At 41.5% G+C, this 25058-nt stretch overlaps 1 long non-coding RNA gene across 1 annotated transcript; it reads right to left on the bottom strand.

The window, feature by feature from the left end:
* Positions 1–24342: 24342 nt before the first annotated feature.
* Positions 24343–24721, bottom strand: LOC147631583 (uncharacterized). Its single transcript, XR_015267268.1, has 2 exons — positions 24693–24721; positions 24343–24595 (listed from the first exon to the last, which is right to left on the bottom strand). It is a non-coding gene; the product is annotated as an uncharacterized LOC147631583 (long non-coding RNA).
* Positions 24722–25058: the final 337 nt, after the last annotated feature.

Here is a 25058-nt window from a genome sequence, read left to right as displayed (position 1 = left end):
CTACTTAAGCAATGAGTCTGAACTTCAAAACACATCAAATGTCACTCAAGGAATCAGTCAAAATTCTTTGTATGCAGGAAAAGGAAAAACTGTCAGATGTAATCATTGTGGCAAGCTTGGTCACATCTTTGCAAATTGTCATTTTAAAAATAAATCAAAAAGAATTTATAGTGCTTGTGGAAGGATTGGGCACTTGGAAGACCATTGCTACTCCAAACAAAATCAAGAAAACAACTATGTGGAAGATGGTCACTTTGTGGCAGAAAATGTTGTATATAGCTCCAAACATCTTTTCTAAAAACATTGTATGTCCTACCCTCTGGCACCGATGATGTAGCCAAGGTAAAAGAAATAGCCAAAATTTGTAACCCTACTCTTAGAAGATACCTCTAGACCTCGAAGATAGGTCAAGTCTCTATCGAAGGGGGGGGGGGATCACTCTTAAAGATGACCTCTAGGCCTCAAAGATAGGTCAAGTCACCACCATCAAGGGGGGGTGTTGAGATTTGAGGTGACATGTGAGCTAGAGAGAAGAGTGGAGACTTATCCCACATTGATGTGTACAAGCCCAAGAGTGTACCTCCTCATATAAAAGGGGACCATTTCAAGCAATGAAACATGAAGCAAGCTCACAAACCTCTTTATAAGTACAAGTCTCAATCTTGTAACCTAATTGTGCTTGAGTCTTAAGCTTAGTTAGCATAATATGTTCATCATCATTATGTTGTTAATTAGGTTGCACCCACCATAAGATTAGTGTTATTAAATCACAAAAATTAGGTTGCACCTACCATAAGATTAGTGTTATTAAATCACAGAAGTTAGGGTTAAGCTAGCCATACATGGTGAGGGTTCATCTTTCTTGACACATTTACCAGAGGCCATATTCCTTCCAAGAGCTTAGGCCAAGGCCCCCATTAAAACCTTCCATAAAAAACATTTAGTCCCATTCTTTGAACTATCTATCTGCATCTGATTATTCATGGATAAAGCATGTACCTTTTCTTTCCCAACCTTGGAATGAACTCTTTCTTTCTTATCATGTGTTTGAGTCATATTAACAACATCAAACATTATCGTAAAACTGATTTGGAGCCACTCACGTCTAGGGGGGAGATTTCACCCAATTCTTTGTCTTTTGTTGGTTTCTTCATGCTTTCATGTGTTTTCATACACTTTTTCCATGGTTATTTTATTTTCACATGTGATTCAACTCTAGTTTGAAAGGTAAGTGAGTAGTGAATTTCTCCTTATACCAAGATCCTGTTTAGTGGTATTAGATCCAAGGTATTAATCAAGGAGAAAATTTATAATCTTGCAAATAAAAGGCTAAAGTTTAAAGAAAGGCTTACTAAGGACACTTGGACAAAGAATGCAAGGACCTATGGGCAAACTAGGTGCTTAGAACCTTAATACAAAGTCTTGTGCACTTGGAAGGCTTGAAGAAAATGGGAAATTCTTACATATAACAACGCCTATCATTCATAATAACAAAATTTGCTATGAAACATCTCTTCAAGATCTGATGACACAAGGTGTTGCAATGTCTTGGAAGTCCCAAATTACAAAAACATGGTAATGTCTTGGAAGTCCCAAATTGTAAAAATCTGGTAATGTCTTGGAAGTCCCAAATTGTAAAAATCTGGTAATGTCTTGGAAAACTGTAAAAACATGGCTACATTGCGTGCAGAGATCAAGCTTCAATCCCCTAAGCAAAAGGTGTCATATTCATGAGCTTAAAAAACATGGCTTTTTATGTAAAGATCAGCTACAATCACCTAAGCAAAATGCATCATATTCATGAGCTTCTCCCATGCTACTTATGTATTCTTTATCAAATTGATGGCTAAGCTACTACTTGTAAGGCTTTAAAAATAGCCTTTCTACATTATTTTGGGGCCTAAAGCTTATATTGTTATCACAATTGAGGGCCATTACAAGGGGTTGTGTTCCTACATAGAATTTTACATCGGTCGTTGTCGGTAAATAAGGAAAAGCATCTCCGAAAAGTTACAATTGAGGGCCATTACAAGGGGTTGTGTTCCTACATAGAATTTTACATAGTCTCGGTTGTCGTCGGTAAATAAGGAAAAGCATCTTCGAAAAGTTACCAAATTATCTTAGCTTTCAACAATGGTTTAAGGGATGATTTCTTACATTGTTATAAGCACCTTGAAAAAAAATTCGGTTTTTCTACTACTCGGGTCATATTACTTTTAGTTAATGACACGTATCTTACCTTACAAATGAAGGGCCATCTCTAATTATTGATCAAAAGTTATTGATCAAAAGGAAATACTTGAACCTTACGCAATCATTAACATCAACACACTGACGGACATTGAGACGTACTACGTTTTACGTCATGTAATTAATTTAAGTATTCTGAGTCATGGGCCGGGCTTGTCGGCACCACATGTAAAGGATAAAGGGATTGGGTGATCATCGATGTCAGCAGGATAAGGGTTAGGATTTGTCAGCCATGTATGGGCGCCCATGTGTGAACGGCTAAGTCACCTATAAGAGTCAAATGTAACCCTAAAACTCTCATTCTCAATGTGTTGAATACAAAGTGTGCTCTTGCCTTATCTTCTCGGTCCCCATCTCCTGTGCATGTGTGTGTGTGTGTGTGTGTGTGAGAGAGAGAGAGAGAGAGAGAGAAAGCGATCGAGCACTGTGTGGCGGCACGACGGTGGCGAGGAGGTAGAGCGGCGACGGCGGCTCCTTCTTTATTGCGACGCGAGAATCCTTCACGACGGCGATTTGAGCGGTGAGTGACACACCTTTGCTTTTTGTTTGAGCTTGCTAGTTTTTGGTTATATGCTTGCAGCCATTCGTGGCTCGCATACGGTGTTCGGCGAGTCCCCAGCTCCGACTCGTGTGGCAAAAGCGCACATTTTTGGTGCCGCTACCGGGGAAATGCCCTGCACTAAGCTCCAGTTTGTAGCTCGGGCTACTGCGTGAAGTGAAATTCACACTGTAGGAAAGGTGATTGTGTGTATAGTGTTGACGTTTTTTGTTTTCTGCAATTTGTTTCTGCAATTTTGTTTATCCCGATTATTTCTCTGTTTTGCGCTGTTTTTTGGTTTCTACGTCGGGATTTCTAAATCCGTAGGCCTGCGCTGTGTGCGAGCAGCGTCGCGGCCAAGTCCAAACCCTAGAAAATAAACCTTAGAAAACTTTTTTCAAAAAAAAACAAAACAAAACAAAAAAGAAAAGGTAAAATTAAATTTTAAATTCAAAAAAAATTAAAAAAAACGGAAAACAAAACGTGGTAAGGAAAGATATTTTTTATTTGGAGAAAAAATTTTGAAAAGAAAAAACCCCCAATTGACCCCGACCCCGGCCTCGGTCTTTTGATATATATATATACAGGAGAGTGAGCCTCCATAGATTTCTTTCAAGTGAGAGATTAAGGGAAGTGGAGCTCTATATGTAGCCCACCCCCTAAGGAGTGGAGTGAGCATGTGGGATAAAGCCTTCACCCTTCCCCCACAAGCAAATAGACTATTCTGAGGACCCCAGGAGCTCTGGATAGGCGAACACTGTGCTGCAAAGCACGCTAGGACTCTTTAAATGATACGCTCGTCTCGAGCTATCACACGCCCTAGTCCAAGTTCGTCGACCATAAGTAAGGGGATTAAAAACGAGTTAAAAACAATATAAAAACAAGTAAAAACGGGGTGCGAAACACCTAAGAAACCACTTGTGTGGGCTTCAAGGGTAGTTACCAATGCCCGTAGGGTACCCACGTCACATGCATCTACGCTCTGGTCGGGTGCTAGATTCTGAGCCACTAGAAAGCGTTTCAGTTTGTGCAGGCTCATACTATCCCACCTCCACGTTAGCATCTTGGCCTTCAGCTGGAACCCAAGGAAGTGCAACCCAAGATCCACGAATAGCGGATAGTGACTCGTCCTCTGACTTAGAAGCCATGGAAGGGCACCCTACCAAGAACCCTGATAAGGAGGCAAGCCAAAACATGTCAGTTTGGGCCCCACAACCCGGATCTAGCATGTTTAGTCGTCTAATAGAGACCTTTAGTAGAGCTACACGCTCTGAACATGCGACAAGCGAAGTAAGCGAAGAAGGAGGGGTAGCAGATTCGCCATTCACATCTCATGTAGACCCTACCCTCCCAAAGAGTGTCCATGTGGATATTCTACCCACTTCGTTTAATGAAGACCCTACTGAGCTACCACCTTCTGACGCGCTTCCTAAAGTAGAGGTCCCTAGAAGTCAATCCATAAGAAGTGACATTGCGTCCACTTCAAGAGAACCGCTTGGCACTCCAAGTCTAGATGGGATATTTCTCAATGAAAATTGGGAATATGATCTACACACGGAGACTCTGACTGACCTATACACGGGTTACAGATACCATGTAGGTTGGTTAGAAGTCATACAATCTACATCTAGTGCCACTAATCTAGAGGAGAAACAACAAATGATATGTGAGGTTATTCATAGAATTATCCAATTTGAGAGGCAAAATAGGGGAGTGAACCTAATTTCCACTGGCCCTATGAAATTTTTGGATACAAGCAAGGCCAAACAACCAACCCTATCACAATTGGAGACTCCCTCGGTGAGTCCCATAGACCCTTCGTATGTTGTTTTGCCTGGAGTCTCAATGCAGGTTGGGCCCACGAGCAGTAACTTTAGCTTTCCAACCTTGGCTCAACTTTCCATTAAGGAATCCACAATGCCTACTCCTATGATGAGCATGACGGAAAGTGCACCCGTTACCACTGTAGTTAGTACAACACCGCAACTTAGTGGAACAGTACCTACAACAGTGCGTGCCAGTGCCTATCGACCATATGTACCTATCGCTACTCATGCTCATGTAGCTCCTATGCCTCTTAGTATGCTCATGTAGCTCCTATGCCTCTTAGTATGCAAATGTCGTATGCTCCACGACCGCCTTATCACAACCCTTATCTAAGAGGAGCTAGGCCTAGTCACATATCATATCATACGTCAGCTGCATACATACCAAGACAAACGCCAACTCCTATCAACCAAGCTATCCCAGAAGTGCCTCCACCAGCTATGCCTGCTCACCTAGGTGATCTTGCAGCGTTTGCTCAGACGATCGGACGATCTATTGCGAAAAACATGCGAGGCATGCCTGAGAGAGAACCTAGAAGCAAGGCGGTACAAGTGGCCAAGCCCACTCAGAGCTTCAGTGGTAACGAAGATGTTAGGAAGCACATTGAAGTTTTTGAACACGTGTGTGATTCCTTGGAAGAGCACAATGAGCTACATAAGTGTAAAGCTGTAACATCCCTCCCAAGCCACGTATGTATGTGTCTCTTTTAATATAGATTTCAAGAAGGAAAGAGAGTGCACTTAGAGAAGAGTGAGACAATAAGGCTAGAAACATTAGGAAAGTGTTAGAATAAAAATATTAGCTCCAAAAATCCTAAAAGAAATAAGAACATAAGAATAGTTCTATTAAGAGATAAGTATTCCCAAAAATAGAATTTCGAGTTTAGGTGATAAGAGGTCATATTTAGAGTACTTTTACACATTTAGAGTCCATGCATACTAAAAATGTGGAAAAACAACGCGTTTCTAAAGATGGCGCGTTTGTGGCTATATACAGACGTTTTTGCCTATTCTGCCCGCGATAGCTTGTAGACCGGATGCCTTCCCGTTCTTTTGACTGGTTATACTACCATATTCTGAGTTTTTATCAGAGAGTTATGGTCGAAACAATTTGCTGTTTCTGTCAGGGTTTCTACACAGAGAAAACTGTGAGAAGGCAGCAAGTAGCCTCAAGGTAATCCTAGAGTTTGAGATGTATATATCCCTTCATTCTTATCTAATATCTTAGAAAAAAAGCTTAGATTGCTATGGTCTTTCGGAGGAAGAGACCAAAACTCCATAGCGTTTCTTTTAGAGAAAGAATAGTATCCCGTAGCCCTGTAAGAGAAGAAGGCTATTTTACCATAGACTTTAGAAAGAGAGAAGAGTCACAGTATGAGTAAGAGAAGATAAAGCTTGGAGATTATTGGATGATTTTTATCAAAAGACAAGGTATTAGAAGACTCTATTCTCATATGTCAAGTTCTAAAGCTCTTGTTAATATGAGCAAAGACAACGATAAACGACAAATTTCTATAAGGTATATACATATTTTATTTTTCTCATTCTTAGGGGTTGAGGTATGGCCCCGGCTTCTCTATTGATTGTTACAGTGATCTATTTAATTGATTTACCATTTAAAGTTGGTATTCTTTTAAACAACAGCATATGCCTTAATAAAGAATGTCTTATCGCAATCTCAAGTTGAAATGCTAAAATCTGTGTGAGAAAAGGATTGTTTTCTTAAGAAGGTAACATGGATTCTAGTCCTATGGTTTAGTGAGTAAATGGATTGTTATCTTGGTTAAATTAAGGTACAGGTACAACTCTCCTTGCCTTGACGCTGCCCCGTTCTTGTGCTTGTATAGCCGGACGGCGGAGACGTTAGTAAGGCCCGGAGTTGGCCCATGGTATTCCTCATACCATTGGGAGAATGAGGTTCGCCGATTGAGGCGAGTGATTGTGATGCTGCCTAGTTCTGAGGGCCCAGGCTAGTGCGGTGAATTAGCCCACCTTAGTGCGCAGACATCCCTCTGAGGGGCAGGAGGATCGAGCGATGGAGCCTGAGAGGGCGACAGGCCAGCTTGAGTCCTGGCCAGCGGCCGACGATGAGGTGTATGGTCCCATAGGGTTTTGCCCAGCATGTAGAGGCTGGAAGGCCGAATTCTAGATCATCGGCAGTATAAAAGAAAAGAATAAGAGAGCCGGTTTGGCTTGTATGAAATTGATTCATGTTTAAACTTTGTTTTTATAAATCTTGTCTTTGGTATGATTGTATTGTAGAAAAAGGCTGTTTTAACAAACCTTGTGAAAAGGGCCTTAATTAAGGAACATGTTTATTTATGTCAAACAGTGTGGTAGGATTAATTAGAAAACAAATTGACGCGTGAGTAGGGTGGAAAGTGGGAGGATGGAATGCCCCGACGGCACCATCCTATGGACGGGTGGACCCGATTAGTCGGGTAGCTTTCCAACAGATTAAGTGAAAGTCCTATGCTAGATAAATAGGTTCTCAGGCAACTCTATTCTAGAAGACTAGGCCAGCGGCTGTGCCTTGCATGGATGAGGAAAAAAGCATTGCCTCTAGAAATCAAGTCTTGTAGTTGCCCAAATTATGTGATCAATTATCTTATGGGTGATTTGATTTTAGAAGACCACGCTCCCCCTGCGGGATAGAACTAGGTCTTACCTATGAATCGTAGTATCCTTGAATCTCTGTATGGTCAAGATGTCGATGAGTAGGAAATTTTCTCTAAGATAAGACTTAGTGGACTATCTTAAGTGTTTCCCCTATTTGTGGAAGGGGGGAACCTTACAAGTGGTATCAGAGCCGATCTTAGTTCCTAGGATTTGTTTTTCAAAGGTTAACTATCAAGGGATTAAAACAAGTGATTGGTTATCATATGAGGACGAATCAATCATCTCTACTGGCCATAGAAGTGATTTGAATATCCTCACATGTTGAGACAATCATCCTATGAAATTGTGCTTATATCTTGGGGGTGCACACGCAAGATATTTGTACAATAAATTTGAGAAATTAGATTGGAGAGAAAACCTTTTGTGAGGAAAAAAACATAGGGTGATCAAATTAAGAAACTAGTGAGAGATTGAATGACTAGAAGGATAGACCGAAACTTGTTTAGAAAAATTTTCAAGATATATCTCATTAACTTGCATATTATAAATTATTAAGATTATAACTCCATTAAGGTTTGAATAGTTGACATGTGAATGCCATCCATTGGATGCTTTAGACTAGGACAATCATCCAAGATCTAGAACCCATCTCAAACAAACAGGAATCTCGGATGTGTAATTCCCAAAGGATCATGCTCTTAGATGTGTTAATCCCAAGATACTAGAAAACTAATCATCTCAGATGTGTCAATCCTGATAATCTTTCGATGTGTCAATCCCAAGGCACCAGACGTGTAATTCTCAAGAAAATGAAGATCTCAGATGTATTAATCCTGACTGCCTTCAAATGTGGTGCTATGATAAGTATTTGATAGTTTTGAACTTTTAATGGATATAATGAAAGAAGCAAGCTCACCCTTGCTCGCGTCTAAAAATCGTAAGAAATGCCAAATTAGTTGGAAGCATTGTTGTCAATCCCACCATTAGAGCTAAAAAGTTAGAAGCATTGTTGTCAATCTAACCACTGGAGCTAGAATCAGTTATGAGATGCCATGAAAGTACACCTTCGTGAAAGGTTTTGTCCTCTAGGATTTCGAGAGGATAAAATGAATGAATTTTTGGAGCTAACCCAAGAAGGGAAGACCCTAAAAGAATACCACCAAACTTTTGTTAAACTTCTCCGATTTGTTGCTCTAGAGATGGATGAGGTAACTCTTCTCCATCAATTCATTTGGAAGCTTAATCTACCTTTGAATAACCTCATCAAGAATGTAAAACCATCCTCTATTTCAGAAGCCATAATTATAGCGAGAGACTGTGATAAAGTTTTTTCGTATAGAAAGTGTCGAGAAGTCCTTCCATGTTAATCAAGAAGAGGTCTCCTAATTCAAGAGAAACGTCAAGCCCACCCCTGGCTACAAGGAATCACGAGCTAGAGTAAAAATTAGGTCAAGAAATAAGGATAGCAGGATTAAAGATTATCTAATTCAACAAGTATTTCTATAAGTAAATAGAAGATGATTGGTGCAAAATTCATGTGTAGTAATGTGCATGATGAATAGAGGTATTCTACAAGATGATTCTAAGATTATGAAATTGCTATCATAGGTTAGATTGCGTAAAGGATTGATTCCCTTACATTTTTCCATGACATTTGTTAAGTACCATATTACATGGGGGTATAGAATAAGGAATTCGAAGGTTCATACCATATGAGAGGTATGTGGATACATGAAATTAGGATAATAAGGCCAATTAACTTTAGAATAATAGACATTTTGGAGGCACAACAAAACAAGCCAAACACATGAGATAAGGGACTTGGAACAATGTTTAGATAAAAGAAGATTTCTACCTAGTGGGGATACCACTTTGAAAGAGACACGAGGATTTACTTAGATACTACCCTAACTCGCGAGATGAGGACATCTCGAATCTTTTAAGTGGGAGAGATTATAACATCCCTCCCAAGCCACGTATGTATGTGTCTCTTAATATAGATTTCAAGAAGGAAAGAGAGTGCACTTAGAGAAGAGTGAGACAATAAGGCTAGAAACATTAGGAAAGTGTTAGAATAAAAATATTAGCCCCAAAAATCCTAAAAGAAATAAGAACATAAGAATAGTTCTATTAAGAGATAAGTATTCCCAAAAATAGAATTTCGAGTTTAGGTGATAAGAGGTCATATTTAGAGTACTTTTACACATTTAGAGTCCATGCATACTAAAAATGTGGAAAAACAACGCGTTTCTAAAGATGGCACGTTTGTGGCTATATACAGACGTTTTTGCCTATTCTGCCCGCGTTAGCTTGTAGACTGGATGCCTTCCCGTTCTTTTGACTGGTTATACTACCATATTCTGAGTTTTTATCAGAGAGTTATGGTCAAAACAATTTGCTGTTTCTGTCAGGGTTTCTACACAGAGAAAACTGTGAGAAGGCAGCAAGTAGCCTCAAGGTAATCCTAGAGTTTGAGATGTATATATCCCTTCATTCTTATCTAATATCTTAGAAAAAAAGCTTAGATTGCTATGGTCTTTCGGAGGAAGAGACCAAAACTCCATAGCGTTTCTTTTAGAGAAATAATAGTATCCCGTAGCCCTGTAAGAGAAGAAGGCTATTTTGCCATAGACTTTAGAAAGAGAGAAGAGTCACAGTATGAGTAAGAGAAGATAAAGCTTGGAGATTATTGGATGATTTCTATCAAAAGACAAGGTATTAGAAGACTCTATTCTCATATGTCAAGTTCTAAAGCTCTTGTTAATACGAGCAAAGACAACGATAAACGACAAATTTCTATAAGGTATATATATATTTTATTTTTCTCATTCTTAGGGGTTGAGATATGGCCCCGGCTTCTCTATTGATTGTTACAGTGATCTATTTGATTGATTTACCATTTAAAGTTGGTATTCTTTTAAACAACAGCATATGCCTTAATAAAGAATGTCTTATCGCAATCTCAAGTTGAAATGCTAAAATCTGTGAGAAAAGGATTGTTTTCTTAAGAAGGTAACATGGATTCTAGTCCCATGGTTTAGTGAGTAAATGGATTGTTATCTTGGTTAAATTAAGGTACAGGTACAACTCTCCCTGCCTTGACGCTGCCCCGTTCTTGTGCTTGTATAGCCGGACGGCGGAGACGTTAGTAAGGCCCGAGTTGGCCCATGGTATCCCTCATACCATTGGGAGAATGAGGTTCGCCGATTGAGGCGAGTGATTGTGATGCTGCCTAGTTCTGAGGGCCCAGGCTAGTGCGGTGAATTAGCCCACCCTAGTGCGCAGACATCTCTCTGAGGGGCAGGAGGATCGAGCGATGGAGTCTGAGAGGGCGACAGGCCGGCTTGAGTCCTTGCCAGCGGCCGACGATGAGGTGTATGATGGTCCCATAGGGTTTTGCCCAGCATGTAGAGGCTGGAAGGCCGAATTCTAGATCATCGGGAGTATAAAAGAAAAGAATAAGAGAGCCGGTTTGGCTTGTATGAAATTGATTCATGTTTAAACTTTGTTTTTATAAATCTTGTCTTTGGTATGATTGTATTGTAGAAAAAGGCTGTTTTAACAAACCTTGTGAAAAGGGTCTTAATTAAGGAACATGTTTATTTATGTCAAACAGTGTGGTAGGATTAATTAGAAAACAAGTTGACGCGTGAGTAGGGTGGAAAGTGGGAGGATGGAATGCCCCGACGGCACCATCCTACGGAGGGGGGTGGACCCGATTAGTCGGGTAGCTTTCCAACAGATTAAGTGAAAGCCCTATGCTAGATAAATAGGTTCTCGGGCAACTCTATTCTAGAAGACTAGGCCAGCGGCTGTGCCTTGCATGGATGAGGAAAAAAGCGTTGCCTCTAGAAATCAAGTCTTGTAGTTGCCCAATTTATGTGATCAATTATCTTATGGGTGATTTGATTTTAGAAGACCACGCTCCCCCTGCGGGATAGAACTAGGTCTTACCTATGAATCGTATCCTTGAATCTCTGTATGGTCAAGGTGTCGATGAGTAGGAAATTTTCTCTAAGATAAGACTTAGTGGACTATCTTAAGTGTTTCCCCTATTTGTGGAAGGGGGGAACCTTACAAAAGCCTTAGGCTTAACCTTGAGTGGAAAAGCCAGAGATTGGTATCGAACTTTAAGGGTTGAAGAGCGTACTCACTATCCCACTCTCAAGAGATTGTTCTTGAAAGAATACATACGTGAGGGTGTGCTTTGGGGAGTAGCATCTCAACTCCAAAAAGTTGAACACGAGGAAGGGGAGTCAGTGAGAGACTTTATTAGTCGATTAAAGCATCTAAATTCTCGCTGCACTCCCGATGAGCGCTTCAATAACAACTAACTGCTTGATAGATTCATCCGAGGATTGTGCCACAAGGACATATACAATGGCCTAGTCTCATTAGAGGTCTTACAACATGGGAAGCAGTCACTGCCAATGCGATCCAGTTAGAAGACAACTTGATGATTGTTGTAGGTAAAAAGGTATCTTCGGAGACAAAATTCGTTAGTTCGCAAGTATCTGGGCACGAGCCAATGACGGTAAAACCTATTGCCAAGGAGCCCAAGATATCCGAAATGACTGTGACTGACCTTACTAAGGCTCTCCAAGAATACTTTAGGGGTAATTGAGCTCCTCAAAATAGCCATATGTACCCAAGAAGAGAGCAACAATGGTGTTCGGTTTGCTTAGGACCACATAGTACGAGTGAATGTCCCACATTCAGAGTTAAATTCAATGGGAATTGCAATACATGTGGTAAGTATGGCCATCAATCTAAGGATTTCCTAGCACTTAAGCGTATGTTGGCAAATCAGGCACCACTAGCCTGGTCAAACACACCTCAAGTACCCGCGCTGATGCCTGCACCACCTGTCGAGCAACTGTCACAGCACATAGTTCCAAGGAACCCGAATGTAGTCCAGTCTGTGCAGTTACCACCGCCAGTGCTAGGACCACAACCTCCACATCCAAGGATTACCCCTATAAACCAGATGGGTTGTGAGTCACATAGTGCATGTGGGGATTATGAAGAGGAGATAGACCCCACTGTTTCATATGGGATTGATACGTTTGAAATGACTCCCCAGTACTACATGGAGGATCATTTTGGGCAAGTCAAGCCTGTATATCAAGCGGCTGCTCTCGCCACAAGAGGGCAAAACCTTAATACTTTGGCGAGGAGACCCCCTCTTCAATGCTACGATTGTGGTGGACCGCATCGTGTAGCGGAGTGCCCTAATAGGCTACAGAAGATCGCTACTCAAATGCAACCAAATCAAGGGAGCACATCAGGAATGCCGGTACTTACATGTAATCGTTGTGGCATAGATTATTTGATTGCTCAATGTCCACATAATCCTAGTGCACCCAAGATTACGCCATTGAATTTGGTTGAGGTCACCAACCAAGCACGAGGAACCACACCTGTTGTACCCGCGAATGTAGTTACACGGTCAATGCTTCAAAATCAAAACTACATTCTTGAAGAGAGGGATACTGCATCAATTGCTCGAGCAAAGAAAAAGAAAATGCGGTGGAAGAGATCGCTTAATGCCACGAGCTCCAAGCCTAGTTCAAAGACTAACATAGGGACAAGAGACGACCCCGTGTATATGAATGATCCTGAAGATGATTCCGATTCAATAGAAACCATGGGGACCAAAGCCACTACCTTAAGGGAGGAACCCACTCGGGAGCTCAACAAAGGAGAATCAAGCGAATACATAAATCAAGGGAAACAGAACGAAACTTCCTCGGCCCCACAACCAAGTCAGCTAATGCCCTCTCGGCCACCCAAACTGACTGAGACTCCCCAAGACAAGCCACGTGGGCCAAAGACCCTCAAGAAAAAGATTGGAACTTACCCAAACCTAGTTGAGGAGATTGAACAAGTGCAACACTTAAGGGGTTTGGTGGAAGAAACACAAAGAGAACTAGAGTCAGCAGACCATAGAAGAATCAAAATTCCAGACACAGTGTTTCCTACACAAGTTCAGCCTCACAGGAGCCATAAACCATTAGCTATACCTAGTATCATTCGGGAAGAAAGTGAGCATATGACATCAGGAAGTGGGCAACCACCCTTCTTGCTTGAAAGAATGTTTAGTGAGGGAATGCCTGACCCCATCGAAGAGGAAGTGATTTCATCTTCACCAGTCCCTAGCCAGGGACCGATATCTCAAAAAGTACCATTGAATGTGTCCAAGCTAATGGATTTCATGTCCTCTGAAATCAGAACCACGATCATATCCAAGTTATACGGAGATCCTAAGCTATTCTTAGCTCTCCGGGCATTTCTCAATGGATAACTGAAGGAGGGGTTACCACAATTTGCAAATATGGATAGACCCGACACGCTTCAAGATGAAGGGGGACATTGGGATATACAACCCAACCTAGATGAAGACTCGGTCATTGAAATACCTGTTAACAAGTTGGGACAGTACTTTGAAGGGGACGAATCTAATGTAACCCTCCCCATTACTACCAAGGGATTAACTCTAAAGGGAATCCTTGATGGTGGTGCTGGAGTGAGCATTGTGACTAAAAACTGTTGGGAATCTATGGGAAGACCTCACCTCGAAGTCACAAACATAGTGGTTAAGATGGCAAACAGAACTATTGCTAAACCTATTCGGATGTTAAGCGACCTCAAGATCAAGGTTCTGGGATACAAGGTAAGACATACCTTCATTGTAATGGATTTCTCCAAGCATCCTATGTCATATCAAATGATCTTAGGACATCCTTTCATGTGAGAGGGAAGCACAAATGGTGCATGACTGGTCGAAAAACCATGTCTACCTACAATTCCAGGACTCTATCATTCGAGTTGATCTTGAGAATGGTCATGCACATCCTTTAGGAAGCAAGGTTATCATCAATAATCGATCGGATACCACTATTCACTCCGCCCCATTAAGGTATTGCTATAGATGCAAAAAAGAGACTGATGATGGGAAAGATTCTCCTTATATGGATGTCCTACCGGGTATGACTGAGTCGGATAATGTGGATTGGGTACACCTAACGGCAACCATAGACACATGGAGAAATAGAGGCACAAGTTGGGTAACACCTAAGGGGCAAGATATGCCACCGTTAGTGCCAATAAACATGATAGGTGTTATGCACTTGACTCCTGATAGCAATAAAGTGGCAAACTCCACTGACACGGAAAGTAGCGAAGACTCTGACCAATACAACTCTGAGTCGTCTGAATCTCAAGAAGAAACTGACTCTGAGCCTGATGGGGGGGATGAATCAAATATTCACCCAAGTGTGGAAGCAAGGTGCTCAAGGCCTAGGACGGTGACCTCCTGCAGTTCATCCGAAAGTGAGGGGGACACAAGTGAAGATCGACCAAGTGAGTCCGAATCTGACAGAAATAAAAATCAAAAACTTGGTAAGAAGAAAACGAGACATAAGCGACAACGCTATCGAGCTAATGTACGAACTGCAATAAACAAAGAGAGATCCACTGCAGAATGGCTTAGTTATGTAGGAGCTATTGACGCTCATCGGAAGTTAGCGGATAATTGGGGACAATACCTCCAAAGTGTCATGTGGTGTATTCCGCAACCTCATGACGTCGCCCAATTAGAAATCGAAGAGAAACCAAAACTAAGTCGTACTGCCAGAAGGCGGCAAAACCAAGAGTTAGCTCAGAAACAAAAGGATGCGGAATTAAAAGAAAAAAACCTCGCACAACAAGAACCGGTAGACTTACACCCCGCACCCGAGCATTTCAAATCATTTACCATAGGGAAACATAAAGTGGTCTACACAAAAGCCCAACGAACGCCTACCAATGGGAGTAGCGGTGTCTACGATGGCCCGACAGTAGTTAAGGAGATAGAACTAGCAGATCCAGGTGAGGAGTCTAACCCAGTTTTTATTGCTCAAGACCTCACCCAGACGGAGGAAGCTACACTCAAGAAGCTTTTTAAGGAATTCAAAGACATATTTGCTTGGACATATCATGATATGAAGGGTGTTCCACCCTCTGTGGTGCAACACACGATTCCAATGATTAGCACTGCTAAACCAGTCCACAACAACGTCTCTACCCAATGAATCCTAAGTACGCAAAGATTGTATAAGAGGAAATTGAAAAGCTTGTAAAATGTGGAGCACTCAGAATGGGTTTCTCCGATAGTCATCGTACCAAAGAAGAATGGAAAACTCAGAGTGTGCGTTGATCTCAAAAAGGTTAATGCAGCCACCAGAAGGGATCATTACCCCTTGCCATATTCTGAACATGTGCTTGAAAGAGTTGCAGGCAAGGAGGCATATAGCTTTTTAGATGGGTACTCGGGTTACAATCAGATCACAATATCACAATTGCAGTAGAGGACCAAGCTAAAATAGCATTTATCACGGAGTTTGGAGTGTTTGCCTTTCGCGTCATGGCTTTTGGCTTGACCAATGCACCTGCAACATTCCAACGATTGATAAACACAGCCTTTAAGGAATATCTAAGGGACTTTTGTGAAGCTTTCGTAGATGATCTTTGTGTTCATTCTTCTTGGGATGAGCACTTTATGTGTTTACGAAAAATATTTGAAAGGTGTAGATTATATCGCATCTCATTGAATCCTTTCAAATGCCAATTCTGGGTTAAACATGGAGTTATCTTAAAGCATATAGTGTCCAAAAATGGGATTTCCACTAAAGAGAGTAAAATCAAGGTCATTCTGGAATTGCCCCCACCCACCAACTATAAGGGAGTCCAACGCTTTATGGGCCATGTTGGTTATTATCGAAGGTTTATTCTATTCCTCGCGCGGAGATAGCTCGACCGTTATATAAGCTTCTCATCGAGTTTATTTGGACCGAAGATTGTGACCATGCATATGAGCTATTAAAGAAGGCCTTGGTGAGTGCTCCAATCTTGCGAATGCCTAACTGGGATTTAATCTTCCATGTGCATATTAATGAATCGAACTTTGCTATTGGGTGTGTGTTAACTCAACCTGGAGAACACAAACTAGACTACCCCATTAGCTTTGCCAGTCGCCAGTTAAACGATGCTGAGATGAACTACACCACTACGGAGCGAGAAGCGTTGGCAATGATATATGCAGTAAGGAAATTTTGTTATTACCTCCTTGCCACCAAGTTTGTTTTCTAGGTGGATCATCAAGCATTGTTGTATCTGGTAAACAAACCATGCTCCACAGGAAGAATCGCACGATGGCTATTGATTCTTCTTGAGTTTGATTTCACTGTTGTTGTGAGACCTGGCAAAAAACATGTCATGGCTGATCATTTGTCTCGCATACCTAATGGTGAGGCTCCTACAGGAGTTGATGATGACTTACCTGACACTTCCCTGTTCAGGGTGGAGACAATGCCTGAATGGAGTGAGAAGATTGTTAACTTTTTGATTAATGGCTTTCCACCCAAGGAGCTTCGTAAAGATCTAGCGCGAAAGCTGATCAAGGAATGCGAACCCTATTGCCTGATAGTCGGGACTCTTTATAAAAGAGGAAAGGATGACGTTCTTAGGCGTTGTGCCCGAGAGGATGAGTATCTATACATTTTGCAAGAGGCACATATGGGCGTAGCCGGTGGTCACTTCTCAGGAGACTTAACTACGTGAAAGATCTTACAATCAGGGTATTGGTGGCCCACTATGTTCCAAGATGCATCACTTTTTGTAAAGGGTTGCGAGATGAATGCCAACGATACAAGAAACCCCAACAGAAAGATCAGATGCCCCTACATCCAATCAAAGTAAACCAACCATTTGAAAAGTGGGGTTTAGACTTTGTAGGTCCAATTAGCCCAGCGGCCCGCAACACACAATCTCGCTATATTATTGTGGCCACTGACTATATGACCAAATGGACTGAAGCGAAAGCGACACGTAAGGCAGATGCGAGGACAACAGCCAAGTTCCTCTTTGAAAATATAATCACACGCTTCGGTTGTCCTTTTGAACTTGTAAGCGACAATGGTACGCATTTTATAAATAAAGTGATTAAGGAGCTCACAACAAATTTTTTGATATCCCATCATAAATCTACTCCTTATTATCCGCAAACGAATGGCCAAGCCGAGAGTACCAACAAGACTTTAATCTCTATTTTGACAAAAACAGTTGAAGCTCATCGCACGGATTGGGATCTAAAGCTTACGAGACAGCTTTATGGGCCTATCGTATTGCGTACAAAGTGGCTATTAACTTCACACCATTCAAGATGGTATACGGCCAAGAAGAAGTAGTCATGCCGTGGGAATTCATCATTCCTAGTCTTCGTGTTGCTACTCAAGAGGGTTGGGATGGTAATCCCTTAGTAGAGCGTCTGTATATCCTTGAGTGGCTAAACGAAGAAAGACAATTGGCTGTGTACAATGCCCTTGTGGAGAAGGATAGAAGGAAAAAATGGTTTGATCGTCACCTGAAAGACAAGGACATCAAGGTTGGGGATAAAGTCCTGATGTATGGAGTGTGTAATGAAAAGAAGAAGCTCGAATATGCTGGTAAGGGACAGTATAGAGTATGTGAAATTACCCTGCAAGGTACCATCCGAGTGGAGACTCTCGACGGAGTTGAAACTATTGGATTCCTTAATGGGAGTAAATTCAAAAGATACTATGACCCCCTGAGCCAAGAGGAGTTACATACAATCCATCAGAAGAAGACAGCTAAAGAACAAGATGAGCTTAAGAAGATACAAGCAAGAATTGAAGCCAAAGAACGTCAACAATGTGCTAGGTGCCAACGAGAAGCCAACTTGGGAATTATGCAAGCATTTTTCGAGGAGGCGGAGGAGGATTCACTGGAATCTGGCCCGCCTCTAAGATACCCAATTGAGTTACAGAGTCATTTTATTATGGGGAGGTGCTGTATAATGCATTATTGGATACAGGAGATCAACACAATTTGCTATCATATGGCGTGTGGTGTCAACTTGGAAAACCACCTTTATCCAAGAGTGCTATCCAAGTTAAAGGAATCAACAAGAAGAAAACCCCTGTCTCAGGAATTCTGCACACTCCGGTTGCCTATGACAAGGGGACCGTAATTCAAAGCTTTTTGGTTATGCCTGCTAGTACAATGGAGGGGACTGTAAACTTAGGGCGCAAATGGATGTTAGCCACCAAGTGCAATATTGATTGGGCAACCAGGCGAGTTACAACGCAAGAACCCGAGCCGCTCTCGGTCTGACCGCTCAAAATTTTGCACCTAAGTCATCAACTCTGGACAAAATGCTAGATAACGAAAAATCACAAAGTCAAGTGGCAAAACCATCTTTGATTGTTTGCCACCCCTCTAACGCTTCAACGCCAAGAGTGGAAACAGGCTGTGTGGTCTCCAAGGCTCCGCTTACTATGCCAAAGAGTACATACAAATGGGTCCCAAAAGCTTCGTTAACAGCTACCCCCTGCTCAATCTCGTTCAGACAAGAAGCCTCGTAGAAGGAAAGCAGCTACCCGCCCAAGAAAAGGCAACGTAACATCACGATGGATTCCGAAAAAATTATTAGTAACCCAAGGGTACTACGAAGGGAATGACCAGATTTGGGTCCCTAAACATATGAATCCCTCTACATCACCTGTAAAACCTTGCAAACCAAATGTTGCCACTCCAACGACAATTCAAGACTGTGGTAAGGGAAAAGTAACAGAGTGCTCCGCACCACTTCTTCCAGAGTTAGTTTGGATTCCCAAACGATATCGATCAATACACCTAGCTCAGGAAGGGGGGAGCCACATGAAGCTTCTAGCTCCTCATGCTAGGCACACGTTGATATAGAAGTTTCTTCATGCTCTACACCTACTCTTGTCAACACCCAACAAGAGACCGATGAGTCTATGTCTCCCTTTGTAAAAGTATCATTGGAAACCATTTCCTCCATTCGTTCATGGGAGCGTACACTACCATCTCTACAATTTGATGTGGCCACCACGAGGGTCATAAAAAGCTATCTGCCCACATCACCACCTATGACCCGCTAGACAAATTGGTTCCAAGAGGCTGCAACATCATTGCAGAAAATATGATCTACCCAAGGAAAGGGGGAGCATGTACTCACGCTCGACATTCTATCACTTCCTCCCTAACCTTCTCCCCTGACCATGTAATTGCCAAATTCAAGGGGATGTATATATATAGCTTCATACACAAAAAAGAAAAGAAAAGAAAAATAAAAAATAGTAAAAAGAGCAAGAGCTATATCTGTATACAATCAGGAACTAGATTGACCTGTCATAAACCTACTGATGCTATATTTGTGTTTGCAGCAGATATGCCAGATGCACGAGCATCACACACTTCATCCACTCCCACCTTTGGTGAGAGGTATCATCTATACCTTTCTCAGATATTTCACATGTGCTATCCTGTAATTAAAACTGAATTGGATCATATAGATGTCCTAACTAGGAGGAAAATATTGAGGAATTAGAATGGCTAATTCGCCTATTGACATGACTGACCCCTACTCTGTAGAGGACATATCTCCGATAGCCCAAGGCTTTCCTTTTTCATAAGATGACTATCCTCGCATGGTTACATTCTTGATGAGTTTATGTGGATGGGAAAACAAAAAAGATATATCTGATGACGATGAATGGACGGATGAAACTCATGGCACTACCGAGGCTGACTTTATTTATTTGGATGATGCGGATAAAGGCTTAGCCTTAGGGCTAGAGCCAGGACTCTACAACATCCTCTTACCATATCCTCAGTAGTAGTGTGGTGACTGGTAGGTAGGTTAGTGTTTTCAAGTTTTTTCTAGTTTGGAGTCCTTAAATGAGTCTTTAATTTTTCACACTGATGTGCCTTTCGAGGTATAGTGCTTGTTAGTTGGTTGTACAGGTTGAAACGTTTGAGGTGGGTTCACTTTCAAGTCCTGAGATAGCCGCAACGTTCATACATAAATATCTCATCAAATTGCGGGCATTTCTCATCGAATCAAGGAGATCTCCAAAATACAGGTGTAATTCTTCCATGTCCATTCTCTTTCGTTTTTACTGTTCAATTAATTGCATGAACTATAATGCATGACCACATGGAACTTGTCAAAGCACTACTTAGTTTTTGAAGTTGCCTAATGTGCTGGTGTAAATCATTAATATGTTTAACCTTATTGGCTATATTCTTGAGAATGCATGAAGTCTTTAGTTAACCTCGAATATGGTTGTCTTAAGTCTAGGGTTATAACCATCTTAATGTTTGAACAACTTGGCTGTGTGTGTTGACCTCTAGGACATAGCTTTTACCCCTTTGTCGAAAGGATACAAGAACACAATATAGTTCAAAAGCAAAGATCAAAAGAAATAAATTTTAAAAAAAAGCCTACAATAAATGGCAATGCAAGTCTATTATGTGCTCTAATGTTGGCCTATCGCCTTATTGACACTTGGTAGGCGAGGAGTATTCTACTCCAGACCGATGCCTTGGTTGGTAGGGGGGGTAGCCTTGCCTAAGGTGAACTAATAGATTCCTGGATAATGCTTTGTGTTAAACATGGTACCAGGATCGATGTTAGTTTTGCCTTAGGGAGGTCGCCATTGTGTGTAAAAATTGTCACGTGCATAAAGAAATAAAGGCAAAAGGCTCCTGTAACTCTGATGTTTCTTGTGTCCCTAGGCTCGTGGTATTAACTTGTTCTTAGAGTAGACACATTGTGGTCATCTGTTTATTTATTAAGCTTGGTTATTTTCCTTGACTTAGGCCAGTTATTATAAACCTTGATTAACCTTTGACACCTTGTTAACTCTTGATTTACTTTCAATAATTTTAAACTCCTGTTAATTTGCTACGCTAGCTCATTATTTTGTGACCCCTTAAATTAAGTTCTCATGGCAATATCCATTGTGGTCTAACATGCTTGACTTTATTACACTCTATATCTTTTGAATTCCAGCATACTTTCACTCTACTTCCCTGTTTTGCAAATGGGCTCCCACAACAAACCCTATCGAGCTTACCATACCATAGATTCTGAGGACAGAATCTACATTAGGAAAGGGGGCATGTTAACCTATGACGGACATTGAGACGTACTACGTTTTACGTCATGTAATTAATTTAAGTATTCTGAGTCATGGGCCGGGCTTGTCGGCACCACATGTAAAGGATAAAGGGATTGGGTGATCGCCGATGAGAGGCGCACCTTGAATATCAGCAGGATAAGGGTTAGGATTGGCCGGTCATGTATGGGTGCCCATGTGTGAACGGCTAAGTCACCTATAAGAGTCAAATGTAACCCTAAAACTCTCATTCTCAATGTGTTGAATACAAAGTGTGCTCTTGCCTTATCTTCTCTGTCCCCGTCTCCTGCGCATGTGTGTGTGTGTGTGTGAGAGAGAGAGAGAGAGAGAGAGCGATCGAGCACTGTGTGGCAGCACGACAGTGGCGATGAGGTAGAGCGGCGACGGCGGCTCCTTCTTCACTACGACGCAAGAATCCTTCACACGACGATGGTTTGAGCGGTTTTGCTTTCTGTTTGAGCTTGCTAGTTTCTGGTTGTACGCTTGCAGCCATTCGTGGCTCGCATACGGTGTTCCAGCTCTGACTCCTGCGGCGGCAAAAGCGCACAATTGCAGCCAAGGCAAGGCTTTGCATCCTCTTGTCTCATCCCCCAAAATCGTATAGTATCTCTTTGACAAGACGTAAAATGAGCTCTCGGGATGAGGAGGTCGACACTCTTCTAGAACCTCCAAATCTCCTTTAGAGTTGCTATGCCATTGCATTGTTTCCTCTCAGGGGCACGAGGAGGAGGGCTTCTTGCGGGTGGTCAAGGAGGATGTGCATGAGCACTCCAATCTCGTGCACGTTTATGCCGAGAAGATGATGGAGCTCCTTCAGCTGTTGCTACTGCTTCCGTTGTTGATGCTACTCTGTCGCTGCCACCTCTTCTCGTGTTGGCAACAGACCCATGCCTCGATGCAAGCTCTTCCCCCCACTTGTGGAACGTATTGGGGGAATAGGAATATCACCCCATGGCACTCGATCAAGGTCAACATCACTCCATGTCTCTGGATCAGGGTCATTGGTGCTGGCCCCGGGTCAGTGGTGTCTAGATGAGGGGGAGAGGGAGGTGGAGGTGGTGGTGGAGGACGATGAGGTGATGGTGGATGCTTACGTGCAGTGTTTTTCGTGCAAGCCATGGCAAAAAGTGGTCAAAATATAGAAATGAGAATGAATGAGACTATTACACCTTTATATAAAATCATTTATAATGTGTTCAGATAGTCTAAAACCAGTCAAAATTTACAAAACCACCAAATTAGATACGTTTAACCCAACTTCTGCCATGTCTTGCCATTGTGGCATGCCATGCGACATGGCTTGCTCTTGAACTTCCATTCCACTTCTCTATGTTTGCGTCCTTCCTTTTGAGTCGTGCGGGTTTAGCAATTGCTGACATTCAAGCCTTTTCCCTAGTAACATTTCTTGCAAGATTGCTTGCGAGAGAACCAATTAAACATCTCCACAAGATAATTGCTACGTGTCTTCCCTCCACCATGTCAAGTATTCTTGAAGTACACTCCTTTGGCTGTGTAATGTGATTTTTCCATGCCTTGGGTGCTGAACATATCCAAGGACCCGTATTTTTGTAGAAAATACGGTCCATGTGCATATACAATGTGCTATGAAAAATTGTCCAAGTAAGAAATTATAAAGACAAATGTTTAATTTATAGAATTTTAGTAAGCAATTACAATGGTAATTAATGAACGATGATAATTAAGATGAGAATATCTTACCATGTAATATGTAATGGAGGTATCTCTCCAACTCTCACTAACAAGCTTGATGAATTCTGTCACATCTATTTTGAACACACTTTATTCTTCTTGAGTTGTTGTGCAACCTTGTCAAAGTAAGCCCACACCTTCTTTCACTTGTTTCGTAGAGTTGGATCCTTATCGAGATCTATGGTGCACTTGCAAAGATCCTTCCAATGCTCCCATTACAGGCTCCTCCCTCAATTGTTCATAGGATGCAATAATCGGCTCGCCGCCATTGCACCTCTCATTGACACTTGTTGAGCAACAATATGATGTGCCCCAAACCTCTTAAGATCTTTCACAATCTTTACATTTCCACCATGAACTCCCAGAGAGTTGAGAAGCTCCTCCACTTGCTTTATTGACTTGCTTTATTGCTTGGGTTGAGGTTGGCTGCATAGTGAATGCATAGTCAATGTGAAGCTTGGGTTGAGGTTGGCTGCATAGTGAATGCACAGTCAATGTGAAGCTTAAGCAACCTATCAAAAATCCTTATCATGGCATGCAATGTGCAAAAGTGTATACTTTTCATTGGGAAAGGAATAATTGGTACCCAATTTGGATCCTTTATGTCCCTATTAGGTGTTGCATCTAAATCGGAAGACAAGATCCTCTCCACCCATCGGAGCTTATCCTCCCTCTTTGGCTTGAGAATTGACTGCTTCATGCACAATGGACATGGATGGATGCATTGTGCACTATTGTCACAATTACACATGCATTTTATGGTCTTCAAATCACCACCTAGATGCCAATCCACACGAAAGGAGCCCACACCATCCACTTCAAGCTCCTCCCCATTCATCTGTTGTTTGATGACTTCTAGAATTTGAGGGCATCGTTGAAGCATCCAATTCAACACCTCAGTGTTCTCCTTTGGAACCTCAAAGGTTCCAAGCCACCAATTATCCTTCTCAGATTGAACACTGAAAGAAGGAATTTTATCCTTGTCCTTTGCATATACCATTGCTTCATTCATATATGTGACTCCCATTTGCTCCAATCTTTTCTCTTTTACTAGTTGAGCCTCATCCAACTTCAGTATAAGCAATAAGACTCTCTCTGATTCTACATATCACATAAACCAAGCCAAACAACACAAGTCATTCATGTCATTGATAAGGGAAATTTGCAAGTTAAATGATAAATGCTCAAACCCAACCTTGATGTGAAACCTTATAGAATTAGATCATATGTCGTTGAAGGTTCTTTAGGTCCACAAAGAGGTTGTTATATGTGTTGTAATGTACTTCAAGCCTATCCTTGGACTTAGGATCTAAAACCATTCTTCCTTCTACATGAATATACTCACCAAGGATCGATTTAACATTTGCATTGCTTGTCTTCTTTTCTAATGATACTAAGAGCTCCTTTGATGACTCCATAAATTTCCTCGTAACCCTTGCGAACTGATATCGGCTTTATCACATGCATCTTGTACATCCCTTGCACTAATAAGCCCCTTGATGTCTTGCATAATGTCCTTTATAACCACCTCAAGGACCCTCTTGTAATTTGGATCACGGATGATTGATGTTATCTCTTTGTTCTTCATGCAAGCTTTGAAAACGTGCATAGTATCTCCCACACCAGATGCACCAACTAAGAAATTCCTGGGACATAATGAAACCACCATTAGATCTATTAGGAAAAACCTTTAAATTAACACAGACATAAAAAATATAACCAAAAAATTCCATGGAAACATACCTTGTTGCCATGACCCTCTGTTTCCTTACGCTGCCTTGCACCGAAAGATTTTCAATATTAGAAAGCTTTTGTTTATACTCACGTGCACCGATTGGTGTATGCTTCAACCTCCTTATTTTTCTTTGTAACCTAGACAATTTATCTCTTTGATTATTTATGAGTGTTTCTTGTTCCTTATTTTTCATGTGAAGGTCATATGAATGTTTTTTCAAATCTTTAATACTTGATTGAAGACTTGAATTAATTGAGTGTAAGTACTGGTTATGAAGACCACCACCAATAGAAAGTCTTTTACAATAACCTAAGAGCCCATTTTTCCCATCACCTACATATCAAACAAAACTAGTCAAATCACGAAATGGTGGA

This window comes from Cibotium barometz, chromosome 14 (assembly GCF_041138505.1).
Source record: "Cibotium barometz isolate CiBa-2024 chromosome 14, ASM4113850v1, whole genome shotgun sequence".
NCBI classification, from domain to species: Eukaryota; Viridiplantae; Streptophyta; class Polypodiopsida; order Cyatheales; family Cibotiaceae; genus Cibotium; species Cibotium barometz.
Note: the sequence above shows the minus strand (reverse complement) of the source record. Positions and strands in the feature narration are given on the sequence as shown.